General features: G+C 52.2%; 1 long non-coding RNA gene across 1 annotated transcript in view; it reads left to right on the top strand.

The window, feature by feature from the left end:
• Positions 1 to 10,887, top strand: part of LOC138119370 (uncharacterized) — a 35,775-nt gene continuing 24,888 nt past the window's right edge. Inside the window, exon 1 of the long non-coding RNA XR_011155482.1 lies at positions 1 to 87. This is a non-coding gene — a long non-coding RNA (uncharacterized lncRNA). The remainder of the gene's footprint in view (positions 88 to 10,887) is intronic.

The raw sequence follows: 10,887 nt of genomic DNA, 5'->3' as shown, positions 1-10,887 counted from the left end.
CTTCAGGTTAAAAACCTGTGTGGCAGAAGGTGGGGGTATTTTGTGTGAGCTGCTGCTGATTTAGTGATGTGACGATGATCCTTGGCAGTAAGTTGCATGTCGAGGTCTGTCAGGAGGGTGAGAAGGGTCCTAGCTGGCACTGGGGCAAAGTGGAGGGCTGTGGTGATGTGCAGGGAGGGGAGTTTGCTTTCCCTGTTGTGGGATGCTGGGCTGTCGCAGGGAGCAGAGCCACTAGTGTGGGTCTGGGGACAGCAGCACATGCCCGTGTCTCCTGCACTGCCCCTGCCTGGCACTTGTGTCAGACATCTGTGGGTGAGCCCAGAGCCTCTGGAAGGGCCTTCAGGAGCCTGTGCAGCTCATAGCTGAGGAGAACCAGCTGCCCACCATCCCTGGACCTGGAAAATGTCTGCAGTTGGGTGTCCCTGTTGTACGACAAGTCACTTAATCTGCATTTGCACATGTGTGAAAGCAGAGCAAGGGAGGGTTCTGCTCCATCTCTAGGCTGGGAGTGTTTGAGCTCCCCATCCCTGCCATGGGGCTGATGTTCTGGAGGATCTCCTTGGCCCCTACAGCGCTGTGGTGCCTGGCAGGGGCTGGCTGGGTGCTGTGCTCAGAGCAGGGCTGGTGTTAGTCTGCTCCTGTGACGTGCCACAGCGCGCTCGGCGCTTCCCTGGGGCGTGCTGTGTGTCTGTGGTGAGAGCAGGGAAGGCCAGAGCTGGTTAGCTCTGAGCCTGGGGGAGGCCTTTCCTTGCATGGGGCTGATGGCCAGGGAGAAGGTGCTGAGACTGGCCATGCTGGACCTCCCTGTCCGCCCCGCCTGCTCGGGCAGAGGCTCGGTGCCCGGCCCCGTGGCTGTCTGCTGTCATGCCCACAGTTTTATTGGTGCTGTGGCCCCTCCGCGGAGGGTGGGCAGCGCCGCGGTGGGGCTGTGCCCATCTCCTCCATTCTTTGGAGGCACGGTGGGGGATGGCACTGGTTGCTTCCATGCTGCTGCCTGCTGGGCCTGGATGTGACATTTGGCTGGCGCTGCCAGGCCACCAGGACTGTGGAGCTCTTTCTCTGCAGCTTGTTCTCCTGGGGCACGAATTGCATCTCTTAAAGCACTTAATAAACTAACAATGGCTTGAAAGGAGGCAGTGAACAGAGGGACATCCTAGGGAGGCAGTGAAGAGCTGGAGGAGGAGAACCTGTGAGGAGGGTGGGCACAGAGCTTCTCACAGAGAGGTGCTGGCTGCTCCTCTGGGTGAGAGTTCCAGTGCCACCGTGCCCTGTGACCTCACCCACTCCGAGCTGGTGACGTGTGGTGCCAGTGTTGTGATCCCACTGTGCGTTGGGAGGCAGAACCTGAGCCTGAGATTTAATTGTGTGCTGCAGAGCAGAGGGAGGGAATGTACTCGACCTAAGGCATCACCTCGGACTGATGTGGGATGGGGACTTTGGGCAATAAATAATGTGATGACACCGGGACTTAGGTGCTTGTTGAGCTGCATTGATTTCATTCAAAGGGCCTGGCGATTGTATTGATCTGGGTCTTTCTGTACCTGCAGAGCCTGGGGAGAGGGCAGGCCGGTCCCAAGCACACGTGGGTGTGTGTATGATGTTTTACCAAAGCCTTTTGGCGCTTTGCACGCCGTTGCTCAACAGCTCTGGGGTGTTTGCTCAGGTGCCTGTGTAGGGGAAGAGTCTCCCCAAAGGGTCATGCAGTTAATCATTGCTAGCTGCCCATAATGGATGGGAGAGCAAGAACCTCTGTATCTGTTTATAGACTTTAATTACTCCACTGTAATTGAGCCAATGCACAGGCTAACCTAGCAAAACTAACAGGGGTAAAATACCCTGAAAACCTCTATCCCCACCTCAGACCAGGCTGTTTTTTCCAGACATTTGTCCCAGGCCAGAACCACTTGCTACTGTAATAAGGGAAGCAGCAGTCTTCAGGGTCACTTACCCTCCCTGGCTGTGCCAGGCCTTGTTCCCCCCTTGACCCTCCTGGCTAACCTCCTCATTCTTAATGGGGGGCTCTGCTCTTGTCTCTCAAGGGCTAAACTTGTTAAAATGAATCACATTTGGCATATCTCCCTGTGGTGCCTCTCCAGATAAAAGTGGTCCCAGCTCGCATGCTCTATTTTTGTTTTGTTTCTGTATGTGGCAATTTTCTCTATACAAAACCCTCTTTTGTCAGTTTGTAGAAGAGATTATGGGGAGACAAGAGCCCGCCTTTTTTATATCCATCTTGCACTTTCTCATGGCTCCACGGATGGTATTGTTCATGGCCAAGGAACAATGACATTTTTCTGTTCCCATATCTGATGTGATTAAAGGAGCTGCAGAGCAGAAGTTACACTGAAGATTATAATGAACAGAGGAGCCCTCGCTACTGGACATGAGATGCAGGGGAAGATTTTAGCCCTGGATTTGCTTCCTGTAAAAAAAAAAACAAAAACCAAAACAACCCTTTTTTTCTAATCTGCAGAAAATGTCTGAAATTATGCCCTTGGTGAGACTGTAAGTGGACAAAGTGCATCCTGCCCGTGCTCTCCTGGCCGTGGCGTGCCTTCCCGTTGGGCTCAGCGTGTGAGCGGCCACCCTCGCTCCCCAGGGAGCTGTTTTGCCGTGTCTGGGAGAGTGCATTTGGACCAAAGAGCACAAGGAGGAAGCTTTCCAGCAAGCTCTTAGGCCAGGGGCTGTAGCCCTTTTAGAAAGACCAGAGAAGACCCTGCCCTTAAAAATTTTTATCTGAAAGGACCAGAATATTTGTGAAAGAGCAGGAGCTGGGAAAGCTGGTTCTGCATGGCTGGGCTCCTTCCCGTGAAGTCCTTAACAGCCAGGAGGGACCTCCTGGGGGGCTTTGGAAGGGGCTGGAAACTGCTGAGGGTTTTTTAACCTCGTTTTCTGGGGAAATATCACTACTGGGTATGCTGGCTGTTCTCTGCCTGCAAGAGTAGGAGCCTTGTTGCAGGCTGCAGCCTGATGTGTGAAGGAAGAGGGGCTGCTGAGTTAATGTGAAGAACAGTGACAGGCCTGTTCGTGTGGAGAAGGGGTACACAGGAGCACCTGGGTCTGCAGGCACCAGCTTTGCAAGAAAGACAGTCTCACACTTTTATTTTGGTTTTCAGAGTTGTGGAAGAAGGGCAACTGAGGTCTTTCAGTGACTGGCATCCTTGCACAGAATTAGTCATCCCAGAGCTGGCATGGGAAGGGAAGGACATGCTTTGTATTGCAGTTGTGTTCTCCACACACTGTTTGCTGTACACATTTGCTTTTCCTCTTGATAACTTCTCTGTGGACTCTTGCAGCAGAAGCGGTATTTACCGATGCATATTCGATCTGCTGTGTGATGCTGGGATGCACAGCTGGAATACTAAACTGTCTTGATCACAAATGGAGAGAGAGCATGACAGGCTCTTGTAGGAGGCCCAGTTTCAGAGCAGCATGAGCACTGCTGCTGCAGAGCCTGTGAAATCTGTTCCCAAGTGCTTTGAGGTATGACCACCCATCCTGTGGCTGGGGGAGGCCTTGGGGGGTCTCTTGTGGAGTGGCTGAGGTTCCCTCTCGTCTCCATCCTCTCCTCAGGAGATGGAGGTGGTGGGTGTACAGAAGTGGAGTGTCCAGCCAGTCCATGCCCACACTGCTGCCTGCGCCCTGCCCGGCATTGCCACCGGGTTTGGGAGCCCTTTGCAAAGGGATTTAGGTGCTCACATAGCCTGATTTGGTTCTTGGCCCTTTGGAATTTGCTTTTACTTGGTGTTTTCCTTTGAGGTCACGTAGGCAACTCAAATGACTGTCTCTGTGGAAAAAGGAAAAGGTTTATTACAAAAAACTGAGCTTCTGGTGGCAGCTGCTGTTGCTGCACTCAGTGTTGTATGGCCAGAACAGAGGGGATCTCTGTCCTGAGGTCCATCTGCTCCTACTAGGCAAAAAATGAGGTGCTGGGCAGGTAGGGCTGTGACAGGGGAGACACTGTGGTAGTAGGGCACTCTCTAGCTCTGCTTACCTCTGCATTTCCTCAGACATGCAACTGACTGCATTGGTTATGGGAAATGTGTTTGTGCTCTCCCCTGAAAGGAAAAAAACGCACATTTATTGTCTAAAAAACAAATCCTTGGCAGGCTTCCAGAATACATGTGGTCCTGTGTTAGCAGGGGAGGGTTAATCCTGGCTTGAGGGGCAGAGGCTGGTGTCAGCCAAGCAGCACAGTACACAACATGTTAAAGTTCTATAAGGAGGGAGAAAAGCTTTTCTACCTACAAGGTTAGGCAGGGATCAATGAATCAAAGACATAGGTATTTCATAAAGCAGGTGGCAGGAGGCAGCCCTTGGATTACTAGAAATAATGTGATATATTAGCCCTTGATTTGGCAGAGTCTACCTTATACTAAAGAGGAGGAGAGTGTAAATTGTGGTGATTTGTGTAGAGTTTCTGACATTATCTTGGCATAAAAAGGGCAATCTGTATAGATAAATGCACTTGATTGAAACCGTGCATGAGAATTTTTATATGCACTTTTTTTCACGATTAGAGAGGTCTGGGATGGACATGAAGAGATCTGTGTAAAATGAGGGTTTGTAACTTTCTTTGAGGAAATTATTGTGCCAATACCAAAAACCTCAGGATTGTAATAAAGCATTTCAGGCTTTCTTTTTTGTTGATGGACATTTTTTCTGCATTAGTTGATTAATACTTGTTCCATATACAAATGCACTTTGCTCTTTGTGCATTAGAAATCCTGCCTGCACATAAACTGTTAAAGCCATCACTCCAAAATGAGCTTGCTTGAGACTTAGGTTTTCCAGTCAAAGGGCTTTTTGTTTCCAGTTTGCAGCATTGCAGGGCTCCAGGTTTTGTCTTTTCTATGTCAGAGTGGGCTGCTGGGATCTGAAGTCTCGGACTAAGTGTGTCTAGGCTGGCAGGAATTCAAGTTCATTGCTCTGACTTTGTAGGGTAGTCTTCACAAGTATCTCTGTGTGAAAGTCAGGTCAGTGCTGGGTTCAGATCATCATGTTGGATTTGAGGCCCCTGGTGCTGTGCTGAGTGTCCCTGAGCTTCTGTCTGTGACTCTACAGACCAGCAAATTCTGTATGTACATGGACACAAAAGTCTTACCACAGCATTTGCCCTGGGGGCTGCTGGATTCAGAAATGGAAGGATTCTTTCATGCCAGTGCAAGTGCCTGAAGGAGTTCCATAACTCTTTGCTAGGGACAGATATTCCTCCAGATCTTCTGACAGCAGAGATCCTGGCCATGGGGAGCAGGGAGAGGACGAGCTGCAGCTCCCAGCTCGCATGATCCCAGGAGCCCAGCGCTGCTAGGGGCAGGCAGCCCTCAGCTGGGGATGGGCAGGTGGGCTCTGTGCAGGGTGCTTTGAACAACTAATATAACTTCCCTGGCCATAATTCTTTCTCCTCCATTATTTCATTGGCTCTAAGTGTTCCTGCTTCACATAACCCTGCAAAATCAACAGTTGAATTTAATATGACTGAGTAATTCATATGGCACAGGTACCGATGGTGGTAATTCAGCCCTAAATTATGATCATAAATTTCCACGGCATGGCACTGCTGAGGGGGGTGATGATTTTATTGGGCAGAGCAGAGTCACTCAACTAATTAAAGAGGGAAGGAGCCTTCAGCTGCTGGGGGAGCAGCACAGCCTGCACAGTGAACGTGGGGCTGGCTCGCAGCAGCACCAGAGTGTGCCATCGTTGTGCCAGCCCGCTCAGGCCTTTGGACAAAGCTGCTGCACTCGCTGTGCTCCTCTGCAGAGGTGACAGTGGTGGCTCTGTGGGCTTTGCCTGGGCCTGTGCCTGGGCCAGAGAGAGCAGCTGGCTGGCCTCAGGAGAGGGCAGGAGGCTGGTAGGGGAACCGAGGGCAGATGTGCCTCCTGCTTCATCTGCAGTGATGCCCGGCCGTGCTGACCATTAGCTCTGGAGCCAGTCTCCAATGCTCCTGTTTACAGGGCTGCCTGGGAAAGATGAGGTCTGAATTTCTGTCTCAGATGAGTTGGGTTGCTCAGTGCTCCTAAGCAGTGTAATAAAAAGGTCATTTAACAGCTTATAATTTGGAATTGAGACTAAAACATACCACTTGCTTCCTGTTTCTGTATTAGGAAAGACCAGCTTCAGCCATTGTATTGTCTACTGAGCTCAGCTGTGGCCTTATGTAGATAAAGAAATAGTGGAAGCAGTGGGCATCCCAAGCTGTCAGCATCGGCCTAGGAAACATGATGTGTCTTAGTGCCTGGCATGGGAAGTGAAATGACAGGGAGTGTAGAAGCAGTGCAGGCTGCATTCGTGGGAGACAGTATCTGGCTTCTTGGACGTGGTGATGGCACTCAAGCTCGTGGAGACCCTGAGCCTCCTCATCCACAGCTGGCTCTGCTGTAGATGCAGCTGGCTGACCCTGTTGTGGGCACTGCCAGGGGTTTGAGCTGAGGGATCTATGTGTGACCCAAGGAGTGGGAAATGAGGGGGTGCCCTGAGCACAGGCTTTGTGGTGTCCCCAGGACTCACCAGGCAAGCAGGAACTGCAGGAAACTGCTGTGCTCTCCCCTGCTCAGCCTGAGCTGTATGTGCCAGAGTGGGGCCAGCTCTTGCCAGTGTGCAGAGGCCCCTGCTTGCTGGCTGTGGCACCAGTGCCACTGTGCTGCTGCTGTGCAGCTGCTGTGCAGCAGCCACCATGCCAGGGCCCCCTCCTTCCCTGAAAAGTACAGGTAGGCTCTAAGTTACTGAACCGTGGGAGGGGTTTATGAGCCAGACATGCAAGAATGGTCCAAAGTTAGAGAAAATGTATTTATTACAACACTTTTCATGGGCAAGTTATCATTTTGTCAAACTTTATTAGAGAAAGTAATTAATGGGCTGTAAAAGGTGCTAGTGCGTAGCCAGTAAAAGAGCTAGTCCTGTGCAAATTGGCAGTTCATAGATTGATGGTTCCTTCTTTCCCCATTTATTAATATGGAGAATGCACATGAAGTGTGTTATATGTGTGGGCTGGTGAGCCCTGTATCTGTGCACTGGGCCCGTGCTCCTGGGGCCTGGCCATGGCTGCTGGGGTGTAACAGCTCCCAAATCCCTTCTCCCCTCCAGGTTCTGGTGGCTCTGCACAGTGAGCAGCACTGGGCATAAGTAGGATTAAGTCCATCATGCCTGCTGTGGGTGGGCTGTGGCCCCTGCCCGGCAGCGAGGGCCAGTGTGGCATGGCCCAGACGCTTGGGCAGCAGCCATTCGCCTCTGTGCTCGGGCAGGGTCTGGCCTGGGGGATCGAGTCGGGCTGCAGCAGCTGCCACACGGGTGAGCCAGGCGGGTGGTCTCGGTGCCAGCCCTGCCCAAGGCTGTGGTGGCTGTGGTGCAGGGCTGGGGAGGTGATTTCTATTCTCTGCTCTTGGCTGAACCAGAGCCCCTGCCTGGCCTTTCAGCTCGGGGACCTCTCTGTCCCCTCTGGCTGACTGCTGTCCCAAAGGTCCCTTTCTCCTTGGCCCGATCTGCCCCGATCCCAGCGCTGTGTGCGGTGTCTTGTTTTCTCCTGGGGATTACGTTAATACCATCGATTGGTTTGTTTTAAATAGCGTTGGCTGCTAGGTCATTATTACTAGATGCTGATGCATAATTTATTGATAGAAATATCGGCTGCCTGGTAGAGGGGCATTGGCTTCCACCTGTTAACCCTTCACCTGCCCACACAACCTCTCATCGCTTCTGTGGTCTCATAACATGCAGCTTTTTCCAGGCTGTTGAGAGTGATTTTATTTTCCACAAGCTCCCTTCTCTCTCTCTCTCCCCTTTGGAAGGGGAAACAAGCAGGTTTGCTGTTGGCTGCCTTACAGCCAGGGAAAAAACAGTGTGGTTAAGTGGCTGGGCTGACAGCAGAGCATGTGTCAGTGGCAGCTGGCACTGGTTTGTACTGGTCTTGCACCATGCCATTGCAGACTGCTCCCTGTGCCTCTGCTGCCTTGGTTTGGGGCACTTGTGGGTTTGCCTGCAGAGACAGGCTGGGAAAAGTGCCTTGGAGTCGTGAGCCTTGGCTGGAGGCGAGGGGAATGGTGCTGCTCTCCTCTGGGGAGGGAGCTCAGCTGCTCCTGCTGCTGGGGGTTGCTGCCAGCCCATATGCAGTGGGGCTGGAGCTCCGTCTCCAGCCTGGAGCTGGCAGTTTGGAGGAAACCCATTGGCACAGGTCAGGCTGCTGGCAGAGCAGACTGCTGCGTTAGGGAGCTGTTGGCCAGGCTTGGGGAGTGCCTGATGTTTAAAAGATCAGAAACATGAAACCAGAACTAGCCAGTGAAAACAAGGGATTTTTGCTCAGGCTCCACAATTGCTGCCTGCTGCTCTGCTTCTGCTATTATAGCACTTCCTACAGTGCCAGGAGCTAATCCAGGCTTCCCTCTGTGCTGGGCTCTCAGCTGCATGGAGCTGCTGAGCCTATAGCCAGCGTGTCACTTGCTGGCTGGGCCCTTGCCCTGAGAACCCAGGACAAACTGCTGGGTCACATTGGTGGCCAGACACACACCAGGCAGTGCCTCCATCACTGCCCTGCACCAGTGGGGAGAGCTGTGCCTCGAGCATGGCACAGCTCAGGGCCAGGCTTCTGCCCTGTGCCATCACAGCCCCAGTCTCAGTGGCTCTGCAGTCATGGGCCTCTGCAGATGTGGCAAGTGAGAGCCAGGTTGCTGTGGATCTGCCTGAGCTCCTCAGCAGGGAACTCTGGGGCCGGCATGTTCCTGAAACCTCTCGGGGACTTGGTGTCTCCCGCCAACATCTCACAGCCCCCCAACCTCTCTCTGAGTTATGCCTTGGCTCTCAAATCAGACAAGCTGACACTATGGAGTTACTTTATATGAATTATTTGTAGAAAAACCCAGAATCAAGGTTTTTTTATTTTCTAAAAGCCTTTTTTTCCAGAGGCACAGCAGTGTGTGCACTCTTGCTGTCTGCCTATCCGAAGGAACACCTACCAAACACCCCTAAGAGGAGGGACACAGAACTACAGAACCAATTCAGCTGGAAAAGACCTGAGACTATTGAATTCAACATTTCACCAAACACCACCTTGTTGACTAGACCATGGCACTCAGTGCCACATTCAGTTGTTTCTTGAATGTACCTGGACCTTGAACCCCTTCAAAGCAAGGAGTGAGTGCCCTGGCTGCTCCTGCATTCTTGGATGAAAGAGTGGTGTCCTCACCTCCCTTGGGTAATGGGAGTCTCACATGGTGAACATCCCTCAGAAGCAGGATTGTGTCTCTGCTTTGCACAGACAGTGTTCTTGTGGGACTTCTGTGGAAGAGATTTCCTGAACCCTTCCACGACCAAGCACAGGTTGTGGGGTGCTGGGCTGCTGACTCCTGCTTCTTGGTCCTGCATTGCCACTGAAACTGGCTGTGAGCCTGAGTGGCATCCTCTGATGTGGTTAAAGCCCTCGGAGCAGATGCCCATGTCCTGGCAGGAACCAGGAAGAGTTGTACAGCGTGGTGCTGTGATTCCAGCTCCAGTCGGTGGAGACGAGGAAACGAGCGGCCACTTTCTCTGCAGGCCATGGTCAAGTCTTTCATCCTGGTTTTGTTTGCAGTGCTGACATTCACACAGATTCTAATTGCTGCTGCCAGCGTGGCAAAAGTCTTGCAGGCACCTCTCCAAGCACGTCCTTGGTCTTGCCTCATCTTGTGTCGATCAATAGGCTGCTCGGGGTGTGCTGCTCGCTGTAGCCTTGCTGCTGTCAGTGGGGACCCACCCATGCCCACCCTCTGCAGTGGAAGGAAGGCAACCAGATGTTCCTCATGGGCTCAGGAGACAGGAACATGGAAACAAAGCTTGGCCATTGTTCATGTCTCATACTGCTGGTGTGCTCTGCTGGGCCAAGGAATGCTGCTAAAGCACAGTGTGATTAAGGGCCTCGCAGCACTATTGTGCTGGGACTTCACTAACCAGGCCCAGAGTGATCCTGCTGTGGGCTCAGCGGGAAATGGACGGACATCCTCAGCACCAGACGTTAGCTCTTCACTGGGATGTGCACGTTGATGAGATGCAAGGGTATCACAGCCCAGGTCTGAATGTTTTCAGAGTTTCCTCTGAAGACCCTTAGCACCCTGGTGTGCCAAGAAAAGGCTTCAAGGAAGGCTGTTTGTATCGTATCTGGTGCTCCCAGGAGAATGGAAAGAGGATATGAAAATGAGTAATTATCTTTAAAACTTATCCAGATGCACTTGATGACCTTTCTTTTGTGTACCCTGAATGGGTTTCCACCTTCCTTGCTGTAGGTTCTCAAAATCTTGGAGAAAATGTATTTTCAAAGGATGAGGGAAGGAGAAAGCAGTGAAGTCAGATGCTAATTTCACAACATAGGAAATGTCTTGTTTAACTGATAGAGCAGCAGCCAGCCTGTTCCTCTCGGTGTTTCTGCCCATGGTGATGAAGCTTTTCAGGGCAGCAATGGGGAGCAGCCAGTGGGGCAAAGATGGGCATTAGCCTGTTCCCAGCCACTGTTCCTGGCTGCAGCATGCTGAGATCCTGGCTCCACTGCCTGCTTATGAAAGAAAAATGTTTGGTTTGTTTTCTCAAATTGTTCCTGTTCCCCAGGAAAGTGAATTTTAAGTCCTTCCCAAGTTTTTAATTAGTAGGTTTGTTAGTGCTCGTTCAGGCTGCCATCCCTCCCCCTGCAGAGGGGAGCAGTGCTGGCCTGGAGCTGTGCCTGGGGTGGGAGCAGCGCTGTTGGAGGGGTCTTTGGTCAGGCCAGCTGCTGATGGGGTGACCCATCCTCCCATGGAGCTGAGGGAAGGCACAGAAGCAGGGGCAGCTCTGCACAGCTCGTGCAGACACCTGGTGGGCTTCAGTGCCCGACAGGCACGTGTGGCTGGGCTGGGGGGGACTCCTCCAGAGAGAGCAGCAGCAGTTTGT

The sequence above is a fragment of the Aphelocoma coerulescens genome, chromosome 15 (assembly GCF_041296385.1).
Source record: "Aphelocoma coerulescens isolate FSJ_1873_10779 chromosome 15, UR_Acoe_1.0, whole genome shotgun sequence".
Taxonomy (NCBI): domain Eukaryota; kingdom Metazoa; phylum Chordata; class Aves; order Passeriformes; family Corvidae; genus Aphelocoma; species Aphelocoma coerulescens.
The sequence above is the reverse complement of the archived record's forward strand: the minus strand, read 5'-3'. Positions and strand labels throughout refer to the sequence as shown.